At 41.9% G+C, this 21,279-nt stretch overlaps 1 long non-coding RNA gene across 1 annotated transcript in view; it reads left to right on the top strand.

Moving 5' to 3' along the window:
- LOC111816839 overlaps positions 1 to 11,307 on the top strand; it is a 21,807-nt gene extending 10,500 nt beyond the window's left edge. The window contains exon 3 of the long non-coding RNA XR_002821166.1: positions 11,224 to 11,307. This is a non-coding gene — a long non-coding RNA (uncharacterized LOC111816839). The remainder of the gene's footprint in view (positions 1 to 11,223) is intronic.
- The last annotated feature ends 9,972 nt before the right edge of the window (positions 11,308 to 21,279 follow it).

Here is a 21,279-nt window from a genome sequence, read left to right as displayed (position 1 = left end):
CAGCACAGTGCTCTGGTGGGCAGGTGGGCAGCACAGTGCTCTGGTGGGCAGGTGGCCCGCACTAGAGGCCATGCGGCAGGCGGCCAAAGCAGCGTGTTCTGCCAGCCAAATAAGGAAACAAATCCATGGATGTGCAGTGCATTTGTAATCTGCCGGGTCTCCATCCCAAGCGATCCCACACAGCGCAGCTGTACCTAAGGCCGTGCCCTGTGCGCACCCTCCCGACGCCGGCCCTCCGCGGGCTCACTGGAGCACAAGGCATGCCGTGCTCTGGACCACGGAGAGGGAGACCTGATGGGATCAAGTGTTCTTTGCTTAATTTTAGTGTCGAATCTCATAGTACACATGTGCATCACGTGAAGCGCATGCTCATCTTGGCGAAGGGGGCGTGCGCCTAGCAGCTTGCTTTTCCAGCTCCCTTCCCTTACCCCCTCCTTCTAAATCCCTTAACTCCATTCCCAATCTTGTTGATATTCGTAGCTCATGTTTTTAGGATACGATGTTTGCATTCATTGTGAGCGTTTGGTACCTGTACATGGCATAAAAACTGCTTTGGGCTGGGCCTCGGCTTTAAGAATTTAATCTAAGTTTCTTATGTAACTAAAGCCCCAGGAAACACCGACCATCGCAAAGCCCAGGTGGGCGCTTTGAAATGCTAAGTAACTTCTAAGTAGGCAGTTGATAAGCACCAACATTGCCACAGTGTGTCCACATCCAATGTCTCCAAACTCCCCCTTGGCACAAATGCCTTCCTGACGCTGCCCACAGCCTTCTCTCCTTGAAGAGGTAACTTTCTATGGACTTTACAAGGGAATCCACCTACGTTCTGGACAGCCTATGTCTTGAGTGAGATTGTTTATTTGGTACAGGGTCTGGCTACTCAGCTCAGACTCTTAGTGATCCTACTGTCTCAGCCTCCCCAGGGCTGGGATTACAAGTGTGCACTATCATGCCCAGTTGTGGTGGCCAGTACTGCATTCCCAGTTTCCAGGGCCAGCATGCCATGTGGAACCTGGATCAAACTCGGGTCCTTGCAATTGCCAGGCAGGCGCTTAGACTGCTGAGCTATCTCCCCAGTGCCTGGCTGAGTTCTTCCATTAAGGACTCGAACCCAGGCTCAAGGAAGAGAGGGTCCTGTTCCTCGCAAGGTGGGAGCCAGGCTGCAGGGCATCAGCCTTGCCAGGCACAAAACCCGTGCTGTTGGCGGAAAGGATACTTGCCGTAAGCGAAGGCATGAGCCCAGGCTCACTGGTTCAGTACCTTTGGAAATTATCATTATCACTATTTTTGTGAGGTTTGTGGAAGGGAAAATGGTCTGCATAAATTATGTGTCCTGAAGCTTCAGTTTTTTCTTACAAAATTAAATTTATTTTTCTATATTAATTTTATTAAGAAAGAAATAGCAATGAGACAGTTTCAAAACAGATTAGTAGGGCAGTTACAATAAATAATACATTGCATATTGTTGTATTCATATTAGTTATTCATAGTACAAGATGCAGACATGATATCTTGTCTAAACATTATTAGTTCAAAACTTTCTTCTCATTGAACTAAGAGAAAATAGCTGTATATTGATGCTAATCATTTTGCATATACATATATATATATATATATATATATATATATATACATTTAGTACAAAGTGGTCCTTCATTTATATCTCTTCTTTTTGTTTAGTTTTGTCAGAGATGGGTGTTCCATTGCCATTTAAATATTGTTGGCGCATGAATTCAGCAAAATACTCCAAGATAGTCCAGTAGTCCATAATGGTAGTTGGTTTTCCATAGGACTGGCATTGTCAGAAGTCGTTGACTTAAGCCTTTTACAGCTCAGCATATTAATATGGCTTTACTTTTTATACCTTATTTTTATACTTTTCTGCGGGTTGGTTAGGACCAAGATAAAGCAAGACATATATGACACAAAATATAACTTTTGTATCTGATAAGTTTAACTTCAAAATTATGCACTTCCTTTTCTCTTCTTTTCTTATCTTTACCTCTTCCGTCAAACCTCAGGTTTTATTGCCTGAAACCCTAAGCCTACTTTGGAGGCTTTGATATCTTCATGTAATAGACTGATGTCTCCATGTCCACTGTTGTCTCTTGTGAAACGGGTGATTACTCCACCTATTAGACATGGATATTTTTGGTGTTATAAAATCAAGATAGTTCAAGGGTTGCGAGATGTCTCAGGGCACACGTGCCTGCCTGGCAAGTGCAAGGTGCTGAGCTTGACACTTGCTGAGTTTGATCCCCCAAAAAAGTTCATTTTGAAGATTCTATCACACGGTTATAAATAACTCCTTATTTTCTCTTACTGAAAAAAATGGTCATTTTTTTTCTTTGTTTTACGTGTTTGTTTTTCTTTCAGCTTCCATTTTATTTTTTTAAAGTCTACTTAGAAACCCTAATTGCAAGCTCTTTCATGTTACAGTGGTCTGAAATTTATTTTTAATTCTATATTTTATTTTAAGAAATTTTGACAGTAATTGCTTCTCCAAAAGCACTGTAATGTTTCCCAAGGGTTCTGATTTTGCTTCTGGCTGTACTGCCAAAACTTTGGGACTTTTCTACAATAAACTCTCACATAAATTTCGATGGCTGTTTGTTACTCTGTCTTCAGTGACTTGAATCAAGTAGCTGAAATGTTGATCCAAAAATAACTGCAGAAAAATTTCTGCATCCAGAGATTGATTCCAGTGTTGCACAAAGACTCTCCTTATCAGGTGCAGGCCCATTGTGTCTTCCCTGAAGAAACAGTTTTATAAAAGGTGCCTTCCTGCACCTGACTAGGAAGCTGCTAGAATTAGCAAATATCTGTGAAGTATTTTGAGATGTCCAGATGAGAGGAAGTCTGTGCATGAAAAATATTGCTATCAGAACTGGAAATATCATCAATGCCTGGGAAGCAGGTCTTGAATTTAGGTCATTTCACAAAACATTGATGAATTGTTTCCCCTCCATGACCAACTGCCAAACAAAGAGAACTTTCTCTCCTTTTATTGACCAAAGAGGGGGTGGGTAACACTACTCACACAGTTGGGTTTTGCTTTGGATATCATACTACCTGACTAAATAGATGGCCCCAGCTGGCTGTATGTAGATGGAGATTTACTTTGACAGGTTGTCAATGAAGTCTCATGGGATCCAAACAATGCATTCTGCTGAAAGCAATGGGAGAGCGGGCTATTTCTCTGAGCAGGACTGCAGAATGACAAGGTGCTCACCTAGTATATACTGGGGAGCTTTCTTTCCTTCCTATGTAATTAAAAAGCACTTTGCTCTTCACTCCCAGTGCTACTTTTTCCAGCACAGGTGGAAGGAAGCTTCTTGTAACAGGTGAAGAAAGTCTGGCATTTTCTGGAGGACTTCAGAATGCTGATGAAGGAGGGGAAGTCAGTGTGTTAGTTTCCTTCATCAACCACTAATCGCACGGTCAGCATTTCCCATCTTATTCCTGTTTATTCTTTCAGACCAACAAAGACATTGTTCTCAGTGGTAGCTGAACTCTCAACTGCATACATCCCAAATAATTGATTGCATCCTATAGCTGCTTCCGTTTAGCACCACAACAGAGGACCTTTTAAAAAACTGACTCCCGCAAATGCTAGGTTCATAGCGGGCACCAGATACACATTTCAAAGATGCCAGCTCAGCAGTTAAAAAGGGGGGCAACTTGTTAGATTTATTTTGCATGTAAATAAACAGATATTAAGAAGAAAGTGAGCATTAAGCAGATCCTGGCAAAAGTGTATTCAGTAATGAAGTCAGCTCAGAATTTTCTAGCTTTTTTCACATTTGGTTCCCGTGCCTACCGGGTAGGGCTTATGAAGCACTTCTTCCTGTGTTTCAAAGTGCTTACGACTAAGGGTGATGTATTTCAACAGGAAATGCTTAAACAGTCCAAATTCTGAGTCACCCAGAAAATATTAGGGGGAAACAAATGGCTGCAGTAGAAATTTGCAATTCAAATGGAAGTCATTTCTCCTTCCAGGCTGCAAACTGCCTTCTTTGGAAAGAAAAAACCAGAGGTGCAGCGCAGGCTGTGCACAGCCGCCGGGTGGAGCAGGGCTGGAGCAGGTGTTAATTGTTAAATCTGTCGCATCACCGTTGTGTCACACAGGGATTTACTTGTGGCTCTGAAGGCGCAGTCCTGTTTCAAAGTATTATACGTTTATTCTTCATTTCCCAGGTCGTCCTCAGACTTTTGCATTTCTGGCTGTTAAGGAGCTGTGTGGAGTAAAGTATCTGTGTGCTGACATTTATCGAGTTTTGTTTCTTTTCATTTGTCTCTGCACGCATGCTTACCTTTCCCAAGTACGGCAGGAGTAGCAGAGCTGGGAAATGTCCTCTTCTGCAGGCATTTTCTCCTCAGAAAAGTTTTAAGATTTTTATACTATTTCATTTTTTATTTTTATGCATTTGGCACAAGGTCTCAGTAAGCAGCTCTGACTCATCGTGATTCTCCTGCTTTCAGCCTCTCCAGTGCTGGGATTACAGGCGTGAGCCACCACGCCTGGACTCAGTCATCTGCTTAGCATGACCGAGGGCGGGCCAGTGCAGCGTGAGGTACTGGATGAGGTACTGGGGATCGAACCATGGTCCTTGCCCTTTGCTAAACGTGCGCTTAGTCTGCTGAGCTACCTCGCTGGCCTGAGTTTTAAAATATGAATTGTTAATTTCTCTTCAAAGCACATGGACAATACTACCTATAGATAATGTTGCAGTACCCTAAAGCAGTTAAGTAAATGGTCAGCTCAGCCACTAAAACGCACACACTGATGAAGGTAACAATCAGGGAAATCATCAAAGACTGTTTTGCGGTTTCACAACAGTACCCACAAGGTGTCCTGGAATTCCGTATGAGTCTGAACTTATTTTCCAGGCATCCTGCAGGATTCATCTTGTAATCAAAATCAATTTGGCAGGTGCAGAGAAACTTGGGCAGAGAGAAAATAGGTGCTATACAGAAATAAAAAGGTGGCTTGTCTCCATAACTCCAAAAGAAGTTTGACAAGTGAAGATCAATGTCTTTGGGTAATCTGGAATGTATCCTGGACCCGTTACTTTCCTGAATTAGCAGCTTGCTTTGGGATGGCTGGACCACCCCTAAATGAACTGCATGCACATGGTGATGCTCATGTCTCTCTTAATAGTGTCAGAATTAGGTTCAGGAGCATACACGTGTGTGAGCACAGGGCTTGTGCGCATAAGCACAGGCCAAGGACACTTCCAGGGGAACCCAATCTATGAATGAATACGTACTGGAAAGATTGGAAACGTACCAGATAATTTTATTTCTCTTTTCTCAGGGATTGAACTCTATGAAAAAAAAAATTGGAAATAAGACAGCAACCATTAAAGAGTGGTAGCCCTGGCCCTCCGCTGTCCCATGGCCACGAGCCTCAACAAGAGCCACAAGGTGACTAAGAATGTGAGCAAACCGAGGCACAGCCGCCATTGAGGACGCCTCACCAAGCACAGGTTCCTGCGGGACATGATCCGGGAGGTGTGCGGCTTCGCCCCCTACAAGCAGTCACGATGGAGCCGCTCAAGGTCTCCACGCATGGGCGCACCCTCAAGTTCACCAAGAAAAGGGTGGGGACGCACACCCGTGCCAAGAGGAAGTGCGAGGAGCTGAGCAGCGCACTGGCTGCTGTGAGGAAGGCAGCTGCCGAGAAGGACTGAGGTCCTCTGGAACGAAGCTTTCCAGAAAGTTAAAAAGAAGTACGGCAGATAGGACATTAATCAGTATTTTCACATACATTATTTCAAATTTCAACCAATGTTTACATATTTATTTCCTGAACCTGCATCTTTCTCGCCTCTACTTCTCACTATTTTGTATTTGTCAGTTGAGAGGAAGGATAGAAAGTAGTATGCGGCCTGCTCCCGCCCTAGGTCTCTGCAAGCCCATGAACCTTGCAGAAGCGGCCTGCTGCTCCTCAGTACAATGAGGGGAGGGTTGGAGTACAGATGATGCCGCCATGTGGGGCAAGACACGCGGTCCATCAGCCAGTACGGCAGAGAGAAGAGTAATGCAAGAAAAGATGCCCATGTGTTGGGGAAAAACAGCTCCTGGCCTTTCTCACACAGAGCTCCTCGAGAGCCTGGCTAGCAACACGGATCCACAGGCCCACAGGCAGCCTCCAGGAAGTCCTGGGTCCGTGGCATGAGACAAGCACGGTAGGGACAATCCGCTGAGCCAGGGTTGGCTGGGCAACATTGCAGGGAGTGTCGGGACCCCAAGAAGCCACAAGTGTCTGCAGCCCAGTGGTGCCAGATGTGCCAGGGAAAGAAAGAGTCGCCTTTGTCAGCGATGTCACACTGTGCACTGTTCCCAATCACTCTGAGAAGACAAGCGTCCAATTTTCACGTCAACCCCCATTTTTGCAAATCGGTATACCTGGAAGTTTGAGATTTAAATTACCGAGAGTTCATACATTTCAGTAAAAGCATTCACGACATACCTGGGGTTTTCTTAGGTTGGTTTCCTCTGAAAGGGAAGGCTGAGCAAGTCACGCATGCTGACACTTCAGGTAGGAAGTCACGCAAAGGCAGCAGAGTGAAGGGGAAGGGACCGTGCTTCAGAAATAGAAGGAAACCAAGTCACTACAAACGGATGCCACTGTGGTTCTTGCTGCAGGAGCTCCGAGGAGCAGGACGAATTGTGTTCTGCTCTTGTCCCTGCTGATTGAAGGGGCCACAGGGAGCTGTAGCTCTCCTGGCTGCATCAATTTTTTTACTTAGGCTGATTGGAATTCTGTGACTGGGGAGAGAGCTCTGAAAGCCAGTAGCAGAGAAAGACACCCAGCATGCACGTCACTGGTTTGTTGTCAGCACCATAGAGACACCCCACCACCACATCGGAAGGCAGAGCTGGCTGAAAGGGAAGGAGGGGACATGCAAAGCATTTGCTGTAGCCCCTCTCTCACATGGGTGAGGTCTGCTTTTGCCTATGTTATGTTCGTCACTAATTCCTGAAATTTTGGGTAGGGAGAATTTATAATTGAGGATCAGTGGTGCCTGCTGCAGCTGTGTCCATCCTCCAGTGTGGTGCGGGCACCGTGTTCGTCATCCAATCTGCTTTTCTGTAAATGACTCCAGCTCTTCGGCTCTGTTACTCAGCCTGCATTTTTAAGAGCCTTCACTTTACATGCACAGGGTTGCTTTGCTTCGGTAGATACAAATTACTGAGCAGACCTGCCTAGGAATTCCTTCAGTTCACAGATGGGCTATCCTCTCCCCTATTATGTAAGCAGTAACTCTTGCTCTGATGAAATATAAAACCAAAATACAAGGCACGAAAAGTCCAAAGTGATGAGTTTTGAAAATGGAATTTTGTTGTATTTCTTGGTAGAAACATACCCCCATATGCCAGGCATATAAAAGAAGATGAACAGACACCAACTCTGCAAGTTCACTAGCTGTGCTGGTGTGAGCACCCAGTCGTTGCTCTACTTGGATCACAGACGTGTGTGTTATAGCTGTTAGAGACCCCACAGCACAGTCTAGCTGTTAGTTGTACATATAGATTCCTCTTTCTGGAGGGTAGAAACCCAATCTGCGGGCTGCTATCCTTAAAACTTAGACTTTAAGAGTCCACTTGTCTCTGTTACTTTTCTCTCATTACTGGGATACAAGATACCTGACGCACAAAATGAAGGAAGGACAGGTTTATTTATCTCACAGTTTGTGCAGATTTCAGCGCTTACTCAGCTGGCTCCAAGGCAGAGCGGCACATGGCAGAGGGCGGCTGTTCATGGCAGTGGAAAGCAGCAAAGAGCAAAGGGAGGAGCTGGGCTGAGGCAGTTAGCCAGCCTCTCTCCCTTCCTTATATTTGTGTGCAGACTATCTGCCCCAGGGTAGGTGTAGCACTCACACCCACAAGTCCAGCTTTGGATGGTGGATTCATCACAAACACTAGAAGCCTGTCAGAAAGATGCAGGGGGCTTTGGAGGGACACATAGACACAAGTCATAACACCACTCCAACAATCCGTTAAGCTGGTCACATGTGACGCAGCGGAGGAGTGAGTTCAGTGTGTGATGTGGTATTGTAGCAGCTGCTGTTCTTCCTTCACCAGACACGTGGCCGTGGGTCGGGGTGTGCTACTCCTCATGCCAACGTGTCGGAGGCCTTACAGGCACTCTCCTAGTGCTGCTGGAGGAGAGGCTGTGAAAGGAGAGAGCAGCATATGTAAGCGAGGTGCCAAGCCTCATGAGGATCATGACTGCTCCCTCTGGAATGAAATGGTCCCCATTTGGGCTTCAACGTGGCCCAAAGTGCCAAGCTGCATCTTCTTGAGGATTTCACCGTTTTACCACGTCACAGAGGCGGACTGTGCTTCTGATAAGTCAGGAGTCTGACAGCTTCAGTTGCTGGATCAGCTTACTTTGGAGGGATACCTGCTGATGGGCCTTGTGTAGACTTTACCCAAGATCCGGGAACCTTTCCTAAGTCTGCAGCACACACAACACAGCAGCAATGCAGCTTCAGAAAGCTGAAGCCGGTGAGGGTCTTCTGCCTCAGCTCTGGCTGAAGCAGATTCACCCGGCACAGCAAGGCTTTGCGCCCACAAGCGTGCGTTCTGACTGCTCATCTCTACCGAATCTCTGCCGAATTTCCACCATGCCTTTTCAGGTTTCTCCCTCACCATCAAACTTCTTCACCTCTCTCAGGAATTCATGCACCTGACTACTTTACACCAAGTGTTGCTCCATGAAAAGTGAACAAGAAGAGGAATCCTGGAAGCAGCCAGCCAGGAGTGATGCCTCTCACCACTACAGTTTAGCATGGTTCCCAAAACATAGTACTGAGTGGCAAAAAAAGTACCTTTAGTTTTTACAGATGTGGAAGAAAAGATCCTCATCACATAGAATACTGAGTCTGCCTCCTCATTTGTGCGGTTGCAGGTCTTGGTCAGGTGTCAGAGTCACAACCAACAGCACAACATAAGCACACAGTGGGAGACTCCAATCTGCATGTTCATGAGACTGACCGTGTTTTCTGAACCTGCTCAGGTATGATTCTTAACACAACAGTTCAATTACATGAGATATTGCTACTAATTAATAAGATGTTATCAATTATGGCATTATCAATCATTGTTTAAGTACAGTGCTCTCCTGAGTGTATCCATGATTTAACACTCTGGTGGGCTATATGATGAAGAAATAAGTTTGAATTTAGACCTATATTGAGACAGTGGATATGTTGGGATCATTCCCATGCAAAGGTAATTGAATGATATTCTTCCTATCAATTGGTGTGAAAATAATGACATTTGGCTCCGTACTAAATTACAGAAACTATGTTGACCTATTTCAGGAAGTATGATTTATCTATCAAAAATATGATAGTGAATATTATTTAATTATATTTATAATAATCACTAATCATCCAAGAGAATCCTCCGATTATTTTAAGCATCATAAATTCTTGAATTCTTGCAAGTATCAGTAATCTCAGTAAGAGAATTTAGTGTCAGAGACAATTTAGCTACTTAGCTTATAAAATGGCTGCTGGCAAGAGACACAGCCTAAAATGGCACCTGATGGTCGCAGGAAGATGATGAGTTAAGATGAAAACAGGCAGAATAATAGGCACCAATACAACAGCCCTGCCCTAATCCAGTTTCAAGGAACTTGAGAAGGCTGAGTAACTGGTTTTTCTATCATTCTGTTTGTTTGTGTTTTTGTGGTACCAGGGATTGAACTCAGGACCTTGCACTTCCAAGGCAAGTGCTTGCTCTACTGAGCTATCTCTCCAACCCCTAATTCTGAATTACAAAGCCTGAGTCTCCCTTGGGTGTTTGGGTGTTTCAAGTTGTTAAAACCATTTGTAATGGATGACTGATGAGTGTTGGTCTAATCCCCACACTCTGCTTATCTTTTTTTATTATTAATTTTGTTGAGAAACAAACAACAATGAGATAGCTTCAAAACAGATTAGCAGGACAGTGTCAATAATTAGTACATTGCATATTGGTGTCTTCATTGTAGTTATTCATTGTACAAGATGCAGACATGATATCCTGTCCAAACACTGTTAGCAAAAATCTTTTTTCTCATTGAATTAAGAGAAAGCAGCTGTATATGCATCCTATTTCATACATACAGATACAAAATGGTCCGGCTTGTGAGTGAGAAATTCCGCCGTGCTCTTGGGACTCTGTTTATCCTTAAGAGACACTGGGCAAAGGGCTCAGGTGGCGAGCCAGTGGCAGGCCTTATTCTGACTCCTGGGAGACTCCTCTTCTTATACTTCTACTGAACATACCACTTAGCCCGTCCCTTGTGGTAAATGGTTTCATTCTCCCACTTTGTTAGACAGGGGCCTGGCTGGCATGGTATCATAGGTTGCCATCATACTTTGGATTTTTGTGTTTGTCAGAATGGGGATAAGTTTACACCCTTGTGCTTCAATTTATAAGTCCTGATAATGAGCTGTTATGGATCCTAGGACCAATGGGAACATCTTGGAATATGCTAAAGAATTTCAAAACACTGGACAGGACCCAAAGCAGAAATAAATCTAAAAAACACAATTGCTCAAAAGAGAGCAATGCACTAGGTAAACTTCTCATTTATTACACTTTCCTTTCAAAGATTCTTCTTAGTTTATTACATTATGAGAATGAAGGTTGTGCAAGAAGCAGTAATCTTCATGAGCAGAGAAGAGAGGGCTATCTTTCCAGGGCTTTGAAGATATTTTTCTGCATGATTTCTTAGACAGAATTAGTTATTTGAGAACTAAAAAGCTAGGGATAAATGTAACTCACTAACAATTTACTCAGATATGAAAATTAAGTCTGAACTTTTAAATAATCACTTAAAATTTGTTGAAATAGAAAAAAGATAATCAAAACAAAATGAAATATGTAAGTTTCCATAAAAATTGTCCTTATAAAATTTTAAAATAGAATACACAAAATCTAAAAATATACTGAATGAATATAGAATGAATCTGGATTTAGGAGAGGACAAAATTCATAAATTCAGCAAAAGATCAATAGAAAGTCATCTAAATTCATCCAAAATAGAAGTAAATTTCACATAACTGAATGGAGTACAAATGACATGTGATATGCAGGTAAGTATTCTAAGATTTACAATTGATGTCCCAATGAACAATGAAGAAAGAAGCAACACTGCAAGTGAAAAGCCTGGGAATAGTGGTGCTCACCTACAGCCCCAGCACTTGGCAGTCTCCACAGAAGGATCCTTGTGAATCCGATACTAGCCTGGGCTACAAAGTGAGCTCAAGCCCAGCCTGAACTGCATAGTGAGGCTCTGCCTCAGGTAGCCAGAGAGTGAGTGAGAGAGTGAGAGAGCAAGACACAGAGACAGAGAGAGCGAGAAAGAGTGAGAGAGAGCGAGAGAGCAAGCCAGAGAGGATGAGAGCAAGAGAGTGAGAGTGAGAGAGGGAGAGAGAAAGCGAGAGTGAGAGCGAGCGAGAGGGAGAATGACTGAGAATATAGCCAAATCGTAAAAAGATCCCAACCTATATATTTCAGCTCAGTGAAATGCAAACAGGGAACACACACACACACACACACACACACACACATACACACACACGTACCTTAGATACCTCATAGCTAAATTTCTGAACATCAAATTTATTTTTCTCATTTGAACTTTATTGAATATCGATAATTATGTAGCAGATTAAAAATTACAGACAAATACTGAAAAGTGAAAGATATAAGATGTAGTTAGTGAATTGTAGAAAAGTATTTCTGAAATGAATGCAGGAGACATAGTAGATCACATGTTGTAAAAAATTATTTACAAGCTTAAATGAATGTAACAATAAGAATTGTCTAAAATAAACATGAAGAGGAAAGTGTTTACAGATCAGTCATATAATGGTTCACTCTGTGCCAAAATCAGGAAACTTGTATTCATATAATTAGAATTCCCACAGTAGAAGGAGATAGACAATAAATATTTAAGGATTTGAAATTTATGAATTTAGTTAAAATTATAGTACCATATTTCCAGTAAAAATGAACATTTTGCACAAGAAATGTGATTAAAATCATACCAAGATGCACAAAAATGAAATTGTCCAAAACTAATTGTAAAGACAAATATCACTAAAGCATATAAATAGAAAAAATATTAGCTACAGAAGAACAAAATTAGATAGCATCTTATTCCACATTAGAAAAAAAAAAAAAAAAGAGCAAGTGGGTAAGAAGCCAGACTTATTTACTCAAAGGACAAAAAAAAAAATCTGTCCTCATTGAATTTTACTTAGCAAATACTTTGAAAACTAAAAGTAAAATATTTTCCAGTTATACAAATTCAAGATATTCTAATTCCTCCAGGTGTAGCATAAAGAAAATAGCAAAGACCATAATCCAGAAGGCAAGAGCAGTTGCTGTATGGTCCTGGAGAAAAGAATAAAGAGCTCTCAAAGTGGTAGTTACGCAGGACTATGAAAAATATAATTATATTAGAGGAACCCGTTTAAGAAGTCATTGAAAATTTCCACAAAACAGCATCAATCTTCTGTCAGGTAATATACATATTTTTTTTGGTATGTGTGTGTGTGTAAAAGATAAGGAAGAACTAATATAAAGTCAACAGAAAATGGAAATACATTTCTTAAAATTTCTATTACAAGAAGAAATTATCATACCATGTCTTATAAGTAGATTGTAAGTCAAAGAAACAGTAAAAAACATTAAAAAATTAAATTTAAACAACATTCAGAAAATTAATTAAATATTAATTCAAGATTAAATATTTCAAAATAATATTCAAAAATTAAAATGAAATAGTAAGTCCAACTAAAAGGCCAAAATGTATTGCATCATATGTACGAATCTGTGATCAATTTAGAGTACACACACAGTATTTTATTAGATTAATATAGACAAAGTTATCAACTAGGAAAAATTTTTCATGGTAATAAAGAATTACTAAAAATAAAACAAAACAAAAATATTGGAATGGCAAATATATGACCATCACGTCTAACAGTTTGGGGATAAAATATTGCACAATGTTCCAGTATGTCATGGATATGGACAGCGGCTTACTGGTGGCCACGTGTCACTTGTGGGACTGAGCTACTGCTATTTCCCTGATATCCACCCTATAGACTCGGACAGCATCATGACCCACAGGGTGCAGGAGAAGTCCATTTGTAGAGTGTGCTGATGGAAATATTTTGCTGCTGTATATAAAAGAATAATTGAAAGACTGCTGTTGTATATCGCTTTTTCTCCTGTGTTTAATTGTTTGCCCTATTTGATGGGTTCTTTTTATTCTCATTCAAGGAGTTGTGGTCATTTTGATCCCTCTCTAGAATATTTTTTAGTAGTCTGTGTAGGCTTGGCTTTGTTGTCATGAAATTCTGTAATTGTTCTCTGTTGTGGAAGTATTTTACTTCTCCATTAAACTTAAAAGAGAGTTTTGCAGGATATATCAGTGTGGTCTGGAATTTCTTTTCTTGCAAAATTTGAACTTCTTTGTTCCATGCTCTTATTGACTTGATGTTTTGTGAAGAGGAATTTGCCATTATTCTGATGGATTTTCCTTTAAATGTGATTTGATTCTTTTCTCTAGCGGCTTTTAGTACGCTGGTCTTGTGCTGGATTTCTGTGATCTTGACAATTATATGTGTGGTTTTAATCATCTTGGTGTTATTTGGAGTTCTACATACTGCAGCTAACTGAATGTCAGATTGTTGCCCCATATTTGGGAAGTTTTCTGCTATTACTTCTGCCCATATTCTTTTTATATCATTTGTATTGACTCCTTTTTTCTCACCAATGCCTATTAGTCTCACATAGTTTATCTTCGCAACATCTTGCAGTTGTTGACTTATTTTTTCCTGCATCCTAGTTGTTTTTAAGATACCTTTTGCTATCTTTTCACTAGTTGCAATTGTGTCTTCGAGGTCTAAAACTTTATCTTCACTTGCATTCAAAAGGTTTTGCAAGCTTGTGATTGAGATTTTAAGTTTCTCTAAATCTCTTTCTCTCTGATTCATGTGATCTATTTCTTCCTATATTGTTCATTCGAGGATTCCATCATTTTTCTATTCTCCTCTAGTTTTTATCAGTGTCTTTTAAAGAAACACTTAGTAATTCTTTCATTATAGTAATCATTTCCTTTTACTTCAGAAATTATAACTGATCTGATTTCCTCTTTGCCTTTCTGCAGTTGTTTCTTTACTTCCAGCTCTCTTCTTTCAGAGATTTCAGGTATGTGACTTCCAATTTCTTCTATACTATTGTCTCCTGTATTTGTTCTGGGTGGGCTCGGAGCCTGAGAACACATTTTGTTCCTTCTCTTTGTCATTTTGTATAGCACTGTCTTCTGACTTTTGGTGTAGAGCTTTGGTAGAGTTATTACCTTAGCACCAAGTTCAAACTCATCCAGGTGGGGGTGGCTTGGTTCTCTGGGCTGTGCTCCAATTCTTCCTGCTGCAGCCCTTGGAAATAAACCTTCTGTGCCACTCTGACAATATATTCTGCTCCTGGATCAGCTGGGTGGGTCTTGCCTCTACCCTCTCTGCAGGGATTTCTGACACAGGGCTCCATATTTGGCCTGTCTGATGGAGGAACTCCGTGTACATGCCTGGCCTGAGTTCTGGCTGGAGTGGGGATCCGGAGGGCCCTGGGCATTCCCACTCACACGCTGTGCCTGGGTGTTGGCTTGAGTGAGGACCCAGAGGGCCCCGGTCTGCCCCACACACACCAGGCCTGCACACTGGCTGGAGTCTGAACATCAAATTTAAAAGGGGAAAAAACATAAATGGGCAAGAGAAAGAAACATTATATTCAAAAGAGCAGCAATAGAATTCATGCCTGACTTCTTAATAGAAACTGTACAATACATTGAACAATAGAATAATATATTTTAAAAGCACTACCTGTGTGTGTGTGTATGTGTGTATGTGTGTGTGTGTGTGTGTGTGTGTGTGTGTGTGTGTGTGTGTGTAGGGGCTTCTGTCCTTGACCTCCACAGCTAGTGAAAGTATTCTTCAATAGTGGAAGGCAAATGAAGGCTTTGAGGTGCAAACAAAATCTGAGAAATTTTATTACCAAGAGATTCGCACTACAGACTATGTGTGAAATACAAAAGGAAGGTTTTAGATAAAAGGAAACGAGTTCAGATAGAAACTTTGAGCCACAGGAGAGAATAAAGAATTAGAACAGAAAAGGTTGTGGGTGAGTATGAAAGATTTTAGCTGTACAGTGAAATGGTGACCATCTTCCAAGTAGCACATATGGACGGCACTCACAGGACAACAAAGCATAACGTGGAGGGATCAAACAAAGGGAGGCTTTCCAAAGTCTCTTGCATTTTTCTGAAAGCAATAAAGGTACAAAATAACTAGACAGTAATAAAACAAGTATACACATCTGCAATGCACAGGAAAAGAACACTACAAAGCTTTCAAGGGTCTCATTAGAAATGGTTATTCCATCTCAATTTGATACCTAAACATGTCAGAAATACCAACAGATTTTGCCTGAAGGCCTTCGGCACCCAGTGAGCGCAAGCCCCCTGTGACTCCACGCGCTCTTGCCCTTCACAAGCTGCAGTCAGCGGGACTCGGAGTCACCCGGCAGGAGTGTACGTCAGGTTCTATGCCCAATATCTCTCAAAGATTACCTGATGAGTGGTACAGCTTCATTTGGGGAAAGACTTACAGCATGTTGAGAGCTTGATTTTCTGTGGTGTTGCAGGGTCCCTGCTCCAGTAGGAATTGGCTTCCACTCAATCAGTAAGAAACATACAGTCTAACTAAGTTAAAGAGAGCAATAAAGGATGGATCAATGGGAACAGGGAGGTAGAGGGGAAGAGCTTCTAAGGATGGGAACACGGGGGGAGGGGCAAAGGAAGGCAGTAGGGAGGACTAAGACGCAGTGTTCACAGGCACCCAGTTCCTGTGACATCATCACACATCTCAAACAGGTCAAGCACAACCTCCATTTGCTGTCTCTCTGTCTTCCCCATGAGCAAATAGTTTATTAGCCATCGCCACAGACGTCTGTACAAAAGTCAGCCTTGTGCTCTAGCCTCGCTAAGAGGAAACAATACTGTTCACTACGATGCAGTATCTCCCACTGCATCAGGGCCGCACAGCAGGCCATCGCTTCTGAGCCAGGGTTGTTGTGTGCGCTCAGCCAACACCAGGGTTTGCAGGAACTTTAACTTCTAAAAAGAAGCCGCCTACGGCTCAGCTCCTGAGAATGGACTTGGCAAATGGGAGCGTAACAGTCCAAGAAGCCGTGTCTCCTGGGGCTCACCTCCTGATCAGCACAGCAAAACTAGGTGTGAGTGCCCCTACTGTTTACATTCTTGCATCAAGAATGAGACTTGGTGAAAGGGGAAAAGATTTAGTCAAACCTGGCCCCAAAGGAGCCCGAGCCTCCTTGTGCTTCAGTATCCATCTCTCCTCATTCACACACACAAAGGATTTCTTTTTCTTTGCATAATCCTGGTCTTTGCACTGAGCTGCAGCCTCTGTTCTCCTTAAAACTGTATTTTGAAACAAGGTCATTGAGTATCTAAATTGGTCTGGGCTAAAAGTTGCAATCCTCAGCCTTGGCCACCCAGAGTGAAGGAAGTACAGGCATTATCACCTAGCACAAAAAGATTCCTTTTAAAAACACTAGTTGAGAAATCCCACAGGTCAACTTGTTTTTAGCAAATGCCATTGATGGTAATTTAAGCTGAATTGGAGATAGGTATAGAGCCCAGCTTGTGGTGGCTTTTCTAATGGGACAGAGCAGGAAGGGGGATGACAGTGAGACACTGGGCAGGGATTGCTATGCTGGGCCAGGGGCTGCGGGCTGGGGCCTCCTTGCTGCCATTCTGGCCTCATCTCCCTTCTTGTGGAAGCAAAATTGACTTCACCTTCCTGGGCTCAACTTCATCTTTTAAGAAACTTAAGAAAACAGAGATGCCTTCTTCATCAATCCTGTTGGGCTGAGCCTTTCAGGAGCATAAATGTGTGTTCCTCTTTGCTGTGTCTTCTTGGAGTCCATTGTACGTGAGGCCCCTAGTGAGTGTGCCTGGCACCACAGCCCATAGGTTGTTAGCGTCTTGTTTAATGCCACTAGAAGACCTGCAGTCTGAGCTGAGAGAGACCCCATTACCAGATGCTAACCTAAGGGTGTGTTTTCTAAAATGGTTTCTGAGGCAGCCATCTTTGCGTAAGTGTCCCATGTTATAAAGCTTGAAAAGATTAAAAAGAAGAAGAGGAAGAGGAAGAGGAGGAGAGGAGAGAACAGAGAAGAGAAGAGATGAGACGAGAGAAGAAGAGAAGAGAAGAAAAGAGGATTTATGAAGGGAACTGTGAAATAGGTGAGAGAGTAGGCCCAAGGAGATAGCTCAATAGAATAAGCACTTGCCTGGCAAGTGCAGAGTCCTGAGTTCAATCCCCGGTACTGAAGAAAAAAAAAAAGATGAGAGAGTAAACACAGAAGGAAAATGTAAGTGTGCTAAGGCAGTAGGAGCTCAGTTCTCCTGGGGCTTCTTAGAAGCATACAGGATTCCTCCCCTGCTCCAGTATTTTACATATATTCAGTGAGTGTAACTTTCCACATATTAACGTTGCCTTTGGGGGTAATTAGCTGGTGTGCAACCGAGGGTTTGTGAGATGATGGGAGTTCAGCCAACCCCCCATCTTAAGTATGTGCCTTAAGGTGGAAAGAGACACAGACATCATAATGTAAGTCTTTCCAAGGACAGAACTGTCTTCCATAGTGGAAGCTAAAATCAAAGCCATGCTATGAAATGAAAACTACTCAGAAAACAAATGCACGATTGCAAAACTTATGGTCTGTCTCCATCAGGCACCTTCAAGAAACAGAGTTGGAATTGAAATGTACAAGCTAATAGTGCGTGTGCAATACCAGAGTGCAGGAGCAAAGGAAGTTAGCTTTGCACAGTTTACTTGAGGATGCAAAATCATACTGGCAGAAATTTTTATGCATGCCGAGTCCCATGTAAGCACTGGGTCTGCCTGTCGCAAAGTCCTGCCTAAGTCCTTCTCACTTCTGATGTAGTGAGATTTGGATCTTGCTGGCTTCAAACTAATCCTCCTTTGTTCTAACACAATGTGAGCAAAATTCAAACTAAGATTTTCTCAGGTAGTTTAATTTCGGAAATATGGACAGAATAATTCTGAATGCACACTCTTCAAGATGTTCCACACATTTTTCTTTCTACTAATTAAATCAGTAGAGCAATGAGCAGACTTTATTCCCAACAAAACTGGAGCAGTTGATTAGAAGTGAGAGAAGAAGCTTCCCAAGGTAGTAATCTGGGATGATGGCATCAAGCCAAGAGGTCCTAGCATCCTCTGAGCTCCCTAGTGAGCGCTGCGCTGGACGCCCTTTGACTCCACCTGTCTTCCTCAGTTCAAGCAACTAAAACAGTCTTTGGCACATTTGTCCCCGAAAATATTTTCAGGACAAACATTTGCTTTGCAATTCGAGAGAGTCCCAAAGGGGATGCAATTCAGAATCACTGCTAAAAGTTTTGGGCCCTTCATAGAATTTCTGGACCTAGGCCAGCTCCTTCCTGAAGACAAGCAGATTATGGCAAAACTGAAAAATCCCAGTTTTTCAGAAATATAAAATTAACTAAAAAGGTAGTCAATAGAAACTTTACCAGAGGAAGCCCAGATATTGAATATAGTTTACAGAGACTATTTTTATTTTTTATTTATTTATTTATTTTTTTTTTTTTGGCAGAACCAGGGATTGAACTCAGATCCTTGCACTTGCCAAGGAACCACTTTATTCCACTGAGCCATCTCCCTGGCCCCAGAGACTTTAAATAGGTTGTTTGTGAATATGATTAAATTGCTAAGTGTAGTGTTGTCTAAAATATCACAATAGTATATCACCAAAAATATTGATTAACAGACAGAATTTCTAGGAACAGCTGAATAGAAATGATGCTGGTAAATTGCATTAAAGTATTTTAGCATATGAGTATTGCTTTGGAAATGGTAAAAGAACAGTCTTAGGTTTTCTTTTAAGAGCTTTTCGGATAATTTCAAGAGTATCTACATAAGAAACAATAAAAGACTGCAAATAATAAGTAAAAAATGATGATCAATCAGATAAGAGGGGAAAATAAGAGTACAAATAAAGAGGAATATGATGGTAAATATACATGTAAGTCAGTAAATACAAGGCTGGGCAAGATAGCTCAGCAGGCCAAGCATGTGCTTAGGCAATCGCAGGGACTGGGGTTCAATCCCTGGCACCACAGGCCTGCTGGGCCATGCAGGGAGACTGTGCATGGTGGAGCATGCCTGCGAGCCCAGTGCTGGGGAGGCTGAAAACAGGAGGATCACTGAGTCTGAGCTGTGTAGTGAGACCCTGTGCCAAATGTGTTAAAAAGCAAAACAAAACAAAAAAACATAACATGCATGTAAACTATTGATTAAAAATATTATTAGATTGCATAAATCCCAACAATATTATGCTTATAGGACACAACAATAATAAAAACATATTTCAATGTAAAATGACTAGAAAGATGGATGCATACAGTCTGAACACTGATCAAAAATAACAAATATTTTGAAGCAGTGAGTATTGTTACAGACACGTTGCAGCACATTTTAGTGATGAAGGGATGAGTCCACCAGGACATTTTCACTCCTAAATGATCATGCATCTCATAGAAAGCTTTAAAATATTAAATAAATTGATTAAGAAATAAAAATCACAACAAATTCTGGAGAACCTGCAGAGAAAAAGCAAATCTCTACTGCTGTTGGGAATGTAGCCTAGTAAGTCACTGTGAAGAGCAGTATGAAGATTCCTCAAAAACTGAAACTAAGGTTTCCATTTGACTCAGCTGCACCCTTCCTAAGACCTCCCTGAAGGGATTAAACTCATCCTACTGCAGTGACACATGCACGCCCATGTTTACAGCAGCACAGTAAACATCTAAGACTTGGGAGCAACCTATATGCCTGTTGATGAATGAATGGATAAGGGAGCCGCAGCTGCTGTACATTACGTGACATTACGCTGCCGTAAGGAAGGATAAACTCAGAGCATCTGTAGATAAGTGATGGCGCCTTGAGACCAAGTCGTTCAGTGAAATAGATACAGAAGCTTAAACACCGTGTGGCTTCTCTAATGGGAGAAACTGAAAGTATATACACAGAACAAAATAAAGGATAGATCGGAGAAAGTAGGGAGATCTTTTACAAATGGGAAGGAGAATAAGAGATTGAAGGAAGGAAAAAGAAACAGGATTTAAAAAGAGTGAGAACTTTAAAAGCTGGAAATAGAGCCAAATTGAAGGAGAACAATAGTTGGATGGAGCAGGGAATGGTTGCAGGAGAAGGTGACTAAGAGTAAGACGTGTGACATGCACGTAGGGACTCGCCACAATAAAGGAAATCAATGTGTTCTGGAAACATGCACTAATAAAGATTTTAAGTATTGAAGCAAGAGTTGCGTAATGAAAAACTACCTAAAAACTAATTTATGATATTTTTCTCCATAAAAATATTTATCTTTACCAAGAATCTGTCAGTGAAGTTTAGCATTAAAAGATGAGCAGCTGGCAATGCACTTAACAAATGTGCAAAAATGTGTGCTTGTTTAGTGAGTACAGTGATCTTGCTCTAGTTGAAGGCTTGACGATGAGAGAGAGGTCTCATCTGGGCTCAGGGCCCGGTTCCAGACTGAAATCTGGATCCATGTGACCTCACTATTGGGGTCCAAACCTTCAAAACACTGCTGGTGAGTAGAGCCACCCAGGGATTTTGCTAGTGCTGGTGTGTGGGTATTTGTAGTACAGAAGAGAAGGATTGAGGTCAGCATCAGGACAAAGGAAATCATTAAATACATGTTGGTTCTTTGGTCTTATCTCTTTACAACGCCTGTGAAGCGCTATCGTCTTAATTTTAAATATAAGGAAACTGAGTCACAGGGTTGACAGTCTGTTGGTAATGTCCCCAGTCTCTCTCTCTCTCTCTCTCTTTCTCTCTCTCTCTGCCTCTGTTTCTCTCTTTGTCTCTCTATCTCTGTCTCTCTTTGTCTCTGTCTCTCTATCTCTGTCTCTCTTTGTCTCTGTCTCTCTGTCTCTGTCTCTCTGTCTCTGTCTCTCTGTCTCTGTCTGTATGTCTCTCACTGTGTCTCTGTCTCTCTCTCTCCCTGTCTCTGTCTCTGTGTCTCTGTCTCTCACTGTGTCTCTGTCTCTCTCTATCTCTCTGTCTGTCTCTGTCTGTCTGTCTGTCTGTCTCTCTCTCTCTCTCTGTCTCT

Source organism: Octodon degus, unplaced genomic scaffold (assembly GCF_000260255.1).
Source record: "Octodon degus isolate 3935 unplaced genomic scaffold, OctDeg1.0 scaffold00042, whole genome shotgun sequence".
Taxonomy (NCBI): domain Eukaryota; kingdom Metazoa; phylum Chordata; class Mammalia; order Rodentia; family Octodontidae; genus Octodon; species Octodon degus.
This window is presented reverse-complemented; position numbering and strand designations above follow the sequence as displayed.